The sequence below is a fragment of the Aquila chrysaetos genome, chromosome 4 (assembly GCF_900496995.4).
Source record: "Aquila chrysaetos chrysaetos chromosome 4, bAquChr1.4, whole genome shotgun sequence".
Taxonomy (NCBI): Eukaryota; Metazoa; Chordata; class Aves; order Accipitriformes; family Accipitridae; genus Aquila; species Aquila chrysaetos.
Window position 1 is genome coordinate 71,840,423 of NC_044007.1, and position 13,128 is coordinate 71,853,550.

A 13,128-nucleotide genomic window follows, 5' to 3' on the forward strand; every position below is an offset into this window, starting at 1 on the left:
ATAATGACCCTCAGTGAAACTGGAAAGTAAGGTCCATGTATTTCACTGGAAAGGTGGCATGCTTTACTCTCAAGAGAAGCTTTATCAGAATAATCCATGCAGTAAGATAAATTACCTAGGACAAATATCTGTAGCGCTCTTATTCCCTGACTGAGGTTCTGGAGAAGCTGTGAAGCTCTCCTACAGAAAATACAGGACACCTAAAGGAAGTCAAACATACACACGCAGGCAAATGCAGGGCAATGGATAAGTTTCCCCAGTCCCTTAACACATTGAAATGTCACTCTTAGTGATGCTGGGTCTCTCTGCCTCTCTCCCTCACGCCAGCAGCAGCTTACATAAATGCAGTAAAGGGTTTTCCTTCCTGTCTCACATCCAGTCCATCTGCACAAAGGAAGTGCTTGACATAAGCATTTAATATTAAATCATAGTCCTTGGGAGAGGCTAGAGATGAAAAGGGGAAATGCTAAAAAAAGCCATTCATGCCTTGCATTTATTTATGGATGTGTATTCAGCAGCACAATGTCCTGCATCTCCCATGATGTAAAAGTCTGACCTGTCACTGTACATGTAGTAATGCATAATGTTGCTTCATGTGTGTGCACCTCTTCTAGGTGTGTGCTCTGAGTGCTGCTGTGGGGTTTTGGTTCTGGACTGGTAAATGCAGAGGCTGGCCACATTAGCTTGGCTCTTTTGCCATACAAGGCCATGCGTTATTTCTGAAACAGAAATTGGTACGGTGAATGTCCAGTTAATATATTAATTTAGAAATAAAAACAACAGGGAAACATTGGCATTCTGACCTCTGTTTCTGGTTTTTCAAACCAAAAAGGCTTTGAATAGCAGCACTCGCTGAAAGTCAGGATGAAAGGGCATAAAAATCATGGGACCCTAGGGTGCTCCTGCGTCACCTGCAAGCCGAGGAGAAAACCTGCTTTAATTTGACCTGGGCAGGCTCTAATTTCTGAGTGGCTTTTCTAGAGGTAATTGACACATGACTCCTGAGATTGCATAGTGGATAAAAATATCTGAAATGCATTTTAGATCTCAATTCTGCTTTTATACCTTTTTTTAATTAAGCAGGGAAAGGTAAGTGGGAACCTTGAGGGGAGCTCTATCTCTGGTATCTTTTTCAGGAGTTTTCAGAGGTTGACTAATTATAAGCCTTTCAGGTATATGAGGCTCCCACTGCTTTCAAGGGCTTTTTTTACTGGATCAGAAGAAGGACCTGCTTTAACCTTTTTCTGCTACAGAGTTATAAACAAAGGAATTTGTCCAATTTGATTTCTCTCTCAGGCTGTCTACAGAGTGTCTAATCTGGGTATGAGGGAACCTAACTAAAATAATCAAATCTGACAGCTGGATACCCAGGCATGTGATACTAGTTCCTGTTAGACACCAAAGTGTCATGCAGACAGTCTGAGTCATTGTACATAGGTAAATATTTACATTTGTCCTCATCTAATCCTTTGGTTATTATTTAAAAACCTAATATTTAAAAGTTCATGTTTAGAGCATTATTGATGCTGTCTGTAATCCCTAGTGAACTGTGGAGACTTAAAGTTTTACCTGGAGAGGCTTGAAGTTTTCAATGATAGGTCAGGAACAAGGATAACCACTTTCTTGAAAAATAAAAACAACAGCATTGAAATTCTCAGTCAATGTCCTCCAAGCTATATCATCCAAATTTGGGTTGGTTTTTTTTTTTTAATCTTTCACATCTTATGGGTTTTGCTTTGTTATCATTTTAAAGTGTTTTCCTGATAATAAAATAGAGCGAGCGAGCTGTTAGGAACAGAACTACTACACTTCAAATGAAATGCCAGGCCACCATGGCCAAAGCTAATATGATTACCTTATGTGTGGGCCACGTTTCCATTTCTTTGCTAGTGACTGAAACACCTGGGTCATTATTTCTCCTATAAACAGCAACTTTAGCCAGGTGTTATCCCTGCCAAATTGCAGTAAGGAGCCTCCCTCATTGGAGGTATCCAAACCCACCTGGAGAAAACCCTGAGCAACCTGCTCCACCTGGATATGCTTTGGGCAGGAGGTTGGATTTGAGATCCCCAGGAGTCCTTTCCAGCCTCTGTGCTTTTGTGAGTGATTCTGCGCTCTCCTGAGCTCCATCTGCATTCTCTCTTTAGGCATGTCTCTGTGACTTCCAAAGGTTGGTTCCTTAAAATTGTTTGTTTTTTTTTTTTTTTTGAAAAAGCTTGTTTACAGTGCTGGATTAACATTGGGATTGAATACACTGAAACATGTCATTTCATGTGGTAATTCATAAGGAAACTTGAACTCTGACAAATACCACTGGAAAAGTGGATTAGACTATGTGTATCTGAATACTGTTAGCAGAAGGTATTCCCCATCCATGCATAATCAAAGTGCAGTGTAGTAAGGAAATGGCTTTTTCTAAGTCAAGGTGAAACTTGAGTGGAGATGTGTAATGGGAGGGTGTTTATTCATCTTTTCTTCCCAGGACTGTCAAAATGGTTACCTTCTGTCTTAGTAGATACAGCTTTTGCTAGTGTTTCTTGTACTTTATTTTGTTGTTCTTGCTATATAAATTATTCTATCACAGTCTCTTTTACATTCCTTTAATACCCTTAAATCACTTTCACGTTTTCCCATTTCATGGCAGTAGCCAGTCTTCCTATCTCAACTTTTAAAATCATGTTTATTGTATTTTCATCCTTGCATCAAACAGCTTGACAAATTATTATTATCATTCACAAATCTAGCCTCATTTCCCATGTTTTTTTCTGCACAGCATGAGATAATAAAATAATATGATTATGTATAGCAAGAATTCAGCGATAAAATATTCATCATCTGCCCTATTTTTCTTTTGTATCTGGGAGTGCTATTCAGAATCCGATCATCCTGGAATTTATGACTAAGGGAAAGGAAGTTGTTGCGTTATCTGTAAATTGGATATCTGCATCTTAGTCTACCAGTGTGAAATATCTAGTGCATTAGCTGTTGTGTGTTTTTCGTTTCCAAATGCATTTTCAAAAGCTTTGGAAATCCAGATGGCATGACTTTGTCCCTGACGAGTTTTAGTGGCTGTCCCTGATGAGTTTTAGTGGCTCTTGCCTCTGCTGCTTGAATGGTTTGACAGCCCCAAAGCAACACCCACACTTTTGTAATCTATGATGCATTGTACTTAACCAAAGCGGGTTTCTTTATTCTTGATTCTGTAGCTTTTTATTTTTGAGGTGATTCAGTGGCTGGTGTATATGACCTGCAGGTAAAAGGTTAGATGTCTTCAGTTCTGCAGGAAATGTCCTTAAGTAGTGCCCACCCATATATGTACTATAGTGGAGAACTATGCTAGAGGTCACTGGGACAACTCTGTGCATGTCTATGCACGTATGTGTATAGTGACTGGTTTGAATCCTCAATTGCATGCTGAGTTTTTGCATGTTGAGGGGAAGGGAAGGAAGGAGTGGAAAATGGAGGCAGAAAGATGGGGATGAGAGCTATCACTAGGATCCCAAGAGCTGGAGCTGGAGACAAAATCCTGAGGCTGGGTGGTGGATATGGAGCAGCTCGAGAATCACTTGGCAAAAAGCCGGTCGTCTGCTTGAAGTTGTCTCTTTAGCATTACCGCATGTTTCTGTCGGTATACAAAGAAAGAATATAGAGTCAGGTGCTGGTTTATTCCATAGAAACTCTTCGTAGTGCTGAGAAATCACGTAAGGACTGGACCATGTTTAGAAGAGCACAATACTTAAACACATGCTCACCTTGTAGCCTAGTGTATGCCCATCGACTCCACGCTCAAGGGCTCTGTCCGTCTACCCATGATTGCTTTAATGTGGTAAGTGGGCTTAATTAAGTATCACCCTGTTGACTACTACATTTTGTTCAAGCATTTTGTTATGCTGCTTCCACATTTTTGTGATGTTTCGAGATCTCCAAACAGGACCACTTATGGGGGAATTTCCAAATCTATAACATTCCTGAACAAACGTCCTTTCAAACAGCAGTGATGACTTTTGGGTGAGATACTTGGGAAGCAACAGGGGTCTTCACTTAATTTCTAATGGGCGTTTGCACCATGAGACTGCCTTCTGCACCTGACAGACCTGTTGCACCCACTGACAGGGACCTGTAAGCCTGAACAGGCAACAAGAGGGTGAGCAAGTCTCTTCCTTCCCCTCATCCCCCATTGCCACCCCATCCTGCGGAGATGAGAGGCCAGAGGCCGTTGAGCACAACTGTGTAGGACTCTCACACAGCTGTTCTCCCTGTCTGAAAGGCAGGCAAAGTCTTTCCATTTAGCTGATTCTTTAGCTTAATTCTGACAACTTTTACAACTGTTTTTTGAAAGAAGGGCTGTGGAAAAATAAAAGAAAGGGTGTTTTTTTGCTTTCTGAGTAAACTATAAGAAGGTTCAGGTAACCTGTTGCTCTTTCCCTTCTCTGCCAAAGTGTAAGTATCTGCTGGAAAACTTCATGCAGTCTGTCTTGTTACCTCTCAGGACATCCAAAGTGGCAGCTGACATTTGCTGTGTTTTTCTGCCAGCCATCACTGCAGCCAGCCATCTTCTTCAGTATTTGATGCAACGGAAAGTTTTGCTTAATTTTTTTCTAACTCCCACCATTAAGGATGCATTCATATGTCATTTTGCACTCTAATCCTCCAGGTGGTTATTTTTTTCAATAGTGAAGTTGTTTCATTGCCAGAAAACTCAGCATAGTCAGAATAAACTGAAAATTATAAATCAGTGAGCCAAACAGAATCCTGTGGGGATCACTTTTGATCTTGATTCACCATGGGATTCACCTTAAATTGCTGAATCTGGGATAAACTGAAAGCAGTGCCTCTGATAAATGCTTGTTGAGTACAACCAAACACTTAAAAACACGTTTGTGAACTTGGATTAGTAGGCAGTCACCCAAAGAGAAGCAACAACGTAGGTAAAACTTCGGAGAGGCAATACAGTTGGCAGTGATGGCTTTGTTTAGTCAGCCCCACCTCTATTCATATGACTTTTGGATGTCCTCACTTATATTCTCAAACTCTTGCCTTGAAAGCCCCTATCAGTTTTGAAGGCAGCCTTATTCTTGAACTTTTGTTTGAGCAGCTGGTGCTGCATTTCTTTTTAGCTACACAGCTGGAGAAGATTGGTGATTAGGGTCTTCCAGGCTATACAAAACCCTAGTTCAGTGCTTCCTGCAGAGACACCTCCCTGAGTACAAAGTCAGCTGTAACTACCAGGCTCTGCCAGCAGAGATTTTTGGAGAAAAAAAAATGAATCACCTGCCGCTCTACTCCTGAAGTGCCTGCTCCCATGTTTTACAGAGTCCAGAGCCACAGAAGAAGGTGCTCTACTGAGTAAGCTCTTCCCTATGTGCCAGGGAGAAATAAGATTGGAGTTGTGTTTTCATCCTCAGTGTTTCCTATTGCACAGTTGGGAAATCCCAATCTGAAGCGGGTCACATATAGGGCTTAGAGCTGTAAATGTTAGGAATGAGCCAAAAAGACAGGCATCATGTTGGTTAATGTCTAAATGTTTGGGTCTATTGCAGGATGCGGTTACAATGTACAGATTCCCAAACTACTTTTAATCAGATCATTTGAAGTCCTCAATGCAATGTAGCCACAGTGCCACAGACATCCATGCCAGGCAACTTACATTGCCTCTGGGGAAGATACTACATTTGGGCACAGTGGAGTGTCTTTGTGCTAGGCTGCAATCTACAGTATGGAAATAAACACAGGGGAAAGTGTTTTTTTTCAGGCGGGGGAGGTAGCGGATCTTGCATGCTTTTTAACGATGTTCAGCAAAATGAAATTAATAAAAAATGTAAATGCAAAGAATTTTAAACTGTACTGTGGATTCTCTTACTTGGAAGTAGGCTGAACTAAACTAAGTGTGTTTCTTCTTTCATTGGCAAAGTCTCATTGAAAGCCAGTAGTAGTCATGTGCCTAATGTAAATGTAAATCACACCAAACATCAGTCTGTGTTGTTAAGCACCTCCATCCCAGTATATGACTGGCACCAAATTATTGACTTATGAAATAAACCTTATAATTTGCTAGGGAGCTACAATGCATTCATTTTTAAATAAAAGAGAGAAATTTGGAGCTCATTATAAACTGCATTTTTCTTAAAATGTAAAGTGTTTTGAGATGATAGCAAGAAAGAAAGGAATTCTGTTATATGCCAGGACTTGATTTTGCCTTTGATTAAATACAGTAAAAATCCTGCCTGAACCATGAGGTGTCTTTGCGGTCATTGTGGCTAGCCAGTTGTCCTGACATAGTTTTGCCCTAGGGAGTTGTTATACTCAAATTTAGAATCAAACCTTTTCCCTAAGTCTTCTTTGAGAGTCTTTGTGAATTTCTAGCACCAGCTATTGAGATTTTACAGCATTTGTTTTCTGGTGATAAATTTATTGTACACTTTTTATTGTGCTTTGTAGAGTTTACATTTGTGATTAACCTGTTTGATATATGAGGGAAAAACAATGGTGACTTGTTTGGCATAAAAATCACATTTTTTTTCTTCACCGTTTGTATTGTGTACTTAGAGTATCTTGATATTAGCGTGTAAAAGGGTGAGACTGGCTTTTTGACCCAGACAATATTTACAACATATAAGTCCTGTTCAGATAATGTTAAGGGATTGATTTACTTCAAAGTGCAGGAATTAAAGCTTTTGCTCTCTCTTTTTACCTCAGGCAGTTCTTAGGAACAGGAATTGCTGTAAATACTCCATGGTATAGTATATAATTAGTATAATGCTCTTTGTTTGACTCCTGAAGTCTTAGAGACAAAAGCATGAGCTAAGGCAGACATACGGAAGAGCTATAACTAGTATCAGGGGGTCAATTTAGATATTTAACATTATGTTAACCTAGTTTTTATGTGCTCCGAATCCTCTGGCATGTGTGTGTGTGTTTTAAATACTTCCACAGTGATGCTGAAATTGTTCCGAGCTGGCTACTGAAACTTTATTGGCTCCTTTGGAATGAGTTTAATCTTGGTTTTCCAGAGCGCAGCTTGCGATGTGCAGAAAGCTCCGAGCCCGGGCAGGGGCCTGGCCCTGCGCGGGGCACATCCCTGTGCTTCTCCAGAACCACCCAAGAAGGGATGAATCCTTCTCGCGTCTTCCCTCCTTCCCCCAGGAAAGCAATTACTGCTTTTTCTAACCTTTGGTGGGGGGCTTCCCTGCTCTTTCCTTGTGCTGTAGTACCTCTGCTGCCAAAGCAGGGGAAGAGTGGTAAGAAAGTCATCAGGGCAGGGAACGACTGTGACAAGGGCTTTATTTTTTCCATTTTGGGATTATTTTTTTTTAAAGCGTGAGATGATGTGAGTGGGAGAAAGGCATGAGCTAATAGAAATGAGGAAAAAGTAGAATGGAGATTCCAAAAACGGAGGAAAAGTTGGAACCACGTGTCTGTAAGGGTGGCAGCCCCGAGCCCCAGGCGTGGTGATGCGGGGTCGCTGCCGCAAGGGCGGCAGCTCCACGTGGGGAGAGGCGGATCTGCTCCCACAGCTGATTCACCCGCAGGAGGGGGGGGCAGCCTCGGGAAGAGGTTTTCTTCATCAACTGTTAGCAGCGGGCAGGGAAATTCTAGAAATATGGCTCAACGTCTCTATCTCTTCACGTGTCTCCGATCTGCAAGTGGGTGGTGATGGCTCATCAGAAGCTGTCACGAGTTTTGGGTCAGAGCCGTTCCCGTCGACATGTACCAACGCTTCTGACGTGTCTTCTGCACGGAGGCTGCTGCAATGGGCTCCAAAGCAGCTGTGGGTTTTGCGCAGAACTGGGGTATTTGTGCTGGATAAATCAAGGACTGGTTTGGATGCGTAGAGGAGAAGGTGTAGGGGGAGGAGAGTGGACCATCACCCACCCAGGCCTCTCTGTGGGAACGGTGACGGGGAACAACTTTTAGACTTAGGAAAGTGTATTGAGTTAGATTTTAAAACAGTAATGCAGAGCAATGAAAGCAGTGGGGAGGGGAATATTGATGTCTATTCTCCAATTCAGAAAAGGACTGAAGCATATGTATTTAAGTCAATCTCTAGTTCAGAAACTTCTCTGAGCATTAACAGGGACTTCAGCTTGTACTTTAAGTAGAATAGGTTTATGCTAATTGCAGTGCTGTATTTCTGTGTGAATCCTTTTCGAAGCAAAACTCTTAGGAAATACTTATTTTTTTCCCTTTATAGCAGATCATGTCTCCCTACTACTTGTGTGGGTTTGGGTTATTCTTTTCAGTGGACAGGGGGCAGAGGGAGGCATGGTGGAGTGCCTGGCAATTAAAATTACTGACTCAATGCAATCCAAATCTAGTTCTTCCAAAATGGGCTGGGGCTAGGTCATTTCCTTTAACATTTTATCCTTAATGCAAATAATCATTATACAATGAAAAAGTGTACTCCTCTAATAGAAACTGATACTAAGGTTATGTCAGGAAATGCCTGACCACAAACGATGAAGCATCTCCTCTACTACAACATACTAATGCACTATAGTGTCATGAGTTGATATTAACCATTCTTGCTCACTGTTATTTGCCCTTTTCAGAAAGAAGGTGCTAAAAATCAGTGGTTTTCAGCCTGCTGTGCATGGATCCCTCGAGATCCATGAACTCACCATAAAGGCTCCACAAAAGGAGACTGAGACACCTTCGTATATCATGTGGCAACCATATATGTGATGTTTCGAAAGCGAACTTCACCTTCACTGGATTTTGTTCTAGTCCAGTGACTGACTTCCACCCGGAATCATGCTTCTAAAATCTTTTTTGAAAGGTGTTCTTCATCAGGCTTATTCTTGTCAGTATCATCAGAGACAATTCTTACCATTTAAGAGGAGGGTATATTTTTGCAGTCTAAATAAAGTCAGAATACAAGAGAGCAAGCTGAAATGCCCATAGAGGTTTGTCTTTTAATAGCAGAAGACTCACAAAACCATCTTAAATTTAATGACTCGGATTATGTGACTTCTTATGTGATACCCATATTACTTTCCATTTTATTTATAGCTAAGCTACAAAAAGCTACTTTTTAAAAAAGTTTAGTGGTCACTGGCTTCCTAGTGGGGAAAAAGAGATACATAGAAACAGAGTAGTTTAAATGTTTAGATGATACCACTCAGTCTAGTATTTGAAGATTACCAGTACAAGCATGGGGTTGGGTTTTTTTTTTTTTTTCCATCTTCTTACTAGTCAAATATATGCAAGAGTGCATCTGGCAGTTGTGCTCTTGGGAACTCGTGAAAGAAACATCTACAGGCTTCTCAGACAGATTTAATTCAGAAGAAAAAGGAAAATATTGATGCTCTTGAGAAAAAAAAGGTTTTACAGTCTTTCTTGACTTTCACATATAAGCAACGGTTTCCAAAACAGGAAATACTCAGATTTGATTAAACACTTGGCTGTCACATTTCAGTCTGTTCATGTTCAATTAAAAAATTCAGAGGAATTGTCTAGCATTATTATAATCTACTTTTTCCATATCTAGGCATTTATATTATCAAATAACACCTGCTATGGCTTAATAACTGTGTCAAATGATTGTTAATAGCTTTATTTTCAGTGAATTTTATGATAAAAAAGTTCTAGAGTTACAGCAGGGAAAATACTGATGCTGAAAGGATTGCATGTCCTATTTCATACTTTATGGCAGACAATTTGCAGTTATGTTTTCAGGTAGTACTCTGAAGTGGTCCTTTTTTTTTTTTTTTTTTTCCCTCTTTGATTGGTGCTGATGCCAACAGTTTGTAAGTTCAGCATATAGGCTGGGTGGATTTTCTTTATAACATCCACTGCTAAAAAATGGTTAGTATGAATCTAACTCTTCTTATCACTCAGTTTGATAAGAATATATCTTGTCAAACTGTATATCAGTTTGGCCTAAATTAGAAGTGTCTTGGTTGATCTTAAGTTAGCTACACTAATATATGACCAGTTCAAGTGAGAAAAATGGCACGCTGCTTTTGTCAGTGACAGATTTAGCATGGTCCATCCTCTTGGGCAAAACAATAAATTAATGCGAAGTAACGGTAACCCAGTTAACCCTTCCTACAAAAGCAATTTTTTTTTTTTTTAAGTTTTTCTGCTGTCACTATACAAATGAAGACAGCTGCTTTGAAGTCCTCATCACTATTAAAGAGGGATGTTGTTCGTGTCAGATTATGTTTAGTTCTTGTTTGTTGTGTATATACATTTTTCCTGTATTTTGTCATGATGGGTTAGTTTAGAAGGACTGTATCCAATTAAAGAGCCAGAGTCATTGTTAGCCTTATATTTTCTGACTTTGTCTTGAGAAAGATAAAAGATAAAATAAACCTTGCATGAGCTTTTATCAAATTAAACAAAGCATGTGTATGCATATAAGAAATATAATCCTTCACTGTGGAATACCAATATGTGGACACCAAGTTGTGTCTACTCATCTGTTACTGATAGTAATTTGTAACATTTTTCTAGTTTCATCTTGACTACTCGGTTCTAGTATAGTTCAAATCACATCTCTCTGTGACAGATATCTTTCAAAATAAGGCTTTGCACATCAGATGTTTACGCATGAGACTGTTCTTTCTTTTAAAGAAATAGATTTCATGCTGATTTGACTACCAGCGTAATTTAGAAAGCACCAGTAATGCAGTGAGACATTAGCATTTTGGGTCCAACGATCTGAATATTAGAGCTTGGTTTGTATAAGAAAATAAAGATGCTGTATGTTGTTTTGTTGAGTATCATAAACTTAGCTGTGACTCTCTCTTTTGGATATTGCACATCTGAGTAGGAAACAGTCCCTTCGTATTTAGCCGTTCACTGTTGTAAGAACCACCTTTTAGAAGCACAGGAGCAGGCAATTCCACCGTGTCGTAAGTCAAGCAAGCAGAACAGAAGACCTCCTTGGCTGAACAGGGAACTCCTTGTGGAGCTGAAGGGGAAAAAGAAATTGTACGATCTCTGGAAGCGAGGTCAGGCTTCGCAGGAAGGTTACAGAGCTGTGGTTTGTATATGCAGGGAGAAGACATGAAAGGCCAAAGCTCTGTTAGAGTTGAAACTGGCTAGAGTTGTTTCAGGTAACAAGAAGGGCTTTTTTTAGGTATGTTAATAGCAAGAGGAGGTCTAAAGAAAACATTGGACCAATACTTGTTGAAGACGGTCATCTGACTAATAGGGATGAGGAAAAAGCTGAGGCATTCATTGCGTTTTTTGCCTGTCTTTAGTAATACTGATAGACCTTGGGCCGCCCAGTCCCCTGAGTTGGAGGATCACAGGGGTGGGAACAGTGATTTTCCATTTGCGGACACTGAAATTGTAAGGGACCAGCTGTATCAGCTGAATGTTCATTAGTCCATGGGGCCTGATGGGATTCCTCCCAGAGTACTGAAGGAGCTAGTGGATGTTATGGCAGGACCCCTCTCGATCATCTACCAAAGGTCTTGGGAGTCTGGGGAGGCCCCTGCTGACTGGAAGATGGCCAATGTTATTCCAATCTACAAAAAGGACATGAGGGAAGACCCAGGGACAGACCTGTTAGTCTAACCTCAGTTCCTGGAAAAATTATGAAGATTATACTGGGTACCTTTGAAGGCATTTAAAGAATAATACAACATCAGGCACAGTCAACATGGGTTCACAAAGGGAAAGTCCTGTTTAATTTGATATCCTTCTATGATAAGGTCACCCACTTAGTGGATGAAGGAAAGGCGGTGGATGTAGTTTTTCTGGATTTTAGTAAGGCTTTTGATACTGTCCCTCACAGCATCCTTCTGCACACATCATCCAGCTGTGGGATGAGCACGTTCACAGTGCGCTGGGTGAGGAACTGGCTGAAGGACAGGTCTCAAAAGGTTGTAGTGAATGGGGCTACATCTGGCTAGCAACCGGTCACCAGCAGTGTTCCTCAGGGTTCAACTCTAGGGCCAGTTCTGTTCAACGTATTTATGGATGATTTGGATTCAGGAGTTGAATGCACCATTAACAAGTTTGCTAATGATACCAAACTGGGAGGTGCTGTTGACTTTCTGGAGGGACATGATGCCTTACGGAGGGATCTAGATAGATTGCAGCATTGGACAAAGATTAATGGAATGAGATTTAACAAGTCAAAATGCTGGGTTCTGCACCTAGGACAGAGTAACGCTGGGCACAAGTATAAATTGGGAGAGGAGTGGCTGGAGAGCAACCCTGCAGAAAAGGATCTGGGGGTGCCGGTCGACAGCAGGCTCGATGTGAGCCAGCAGTGTGCCTTGGCAGCCAGGAGGGCAAACTGCATCAACCAAAGCATAACCAGCGGGTCAAAAGAGGTGATTATCTTGCTGTATTCAGCGTTGGCACAGCCTTACCTTGAGCACTGTGTGCAATTCTGGGCCCCACAATTTAACAAGGATGTGAAGGTCCTTGAGCGCGTCCAGAGGAGGGCAACAAAGCTGGTGAAAGGGCTGGAAGGAGTGTCCCGTGAGGAGCGGCTCAAGACTTTGGGCTTGTCTAGTTTGGAGAAAAGTAGGCTGAGGGGCAACCTCATTGCTCTCTACAGCTTCTTGAGGAGGGGATGTGCAGAGGGAGGTGCTGAGATCTTCTCCCTGGGATCCAGTGACAGGACACATGGGAATGGTTCAATGCTGTGCCAGGGGAGGTTTGGAATGGACATTAGGAAGCATTTCTTTACCAAGAGGGTTGTCAAACACTGGAACAGGCTTCCTAGAAAGGTGGTTAAGGCCCTAAGCCTGTTGGTGTTTAAGAGGCATTTGGACAATGCCCTTAATAACATGCTTTAAATTTTGGTCAGCCCTGAAGTGGTCAGCCAGCAGGACTAGATGATCGCTGTAGGTCCCTTCGAACTGAAATATTCTGTCTTCTCTTTCTGGATTTGCGTTAGTATAGCTCAATCAGGTGGACATCCTAAAAATCACCTTGCTTTCCATGAAGTAGAAATGCTCCTCTGAATTACCTGGATGTTTCTGGAAGTAGATGTCATGTACAAAATCTGTCTTTTGGAAATTTGCTTTTTTGTCCAAGATCAGATATTTGCTCACAGTTACTTTAATACATATTCATCTTAAACTGTTCTTCCTATATGGAAAATCGTATTCTGCAGAGTCACATTGAATAGTAGCATAGGAATCTTGCTTGGCTGAGATTCCT

At 41.2% G+C, this 13,128-nt stretch overlaps 1 protein-coding gene across 3 annotated transcripts in view; it reads left to right on the plus strand.

The window, feature by feature from the left end:
- The window catches only part of MOCOS (molybdenum cofactor sulfurase), a 351,791-nt gene that overhangs the window by 212,807 nt on the left and 125,856 nt on the right, over positions 1 to 13,128 (plus strand). The gene's annotated exons all lie outside the window — the stretch shown is intronic.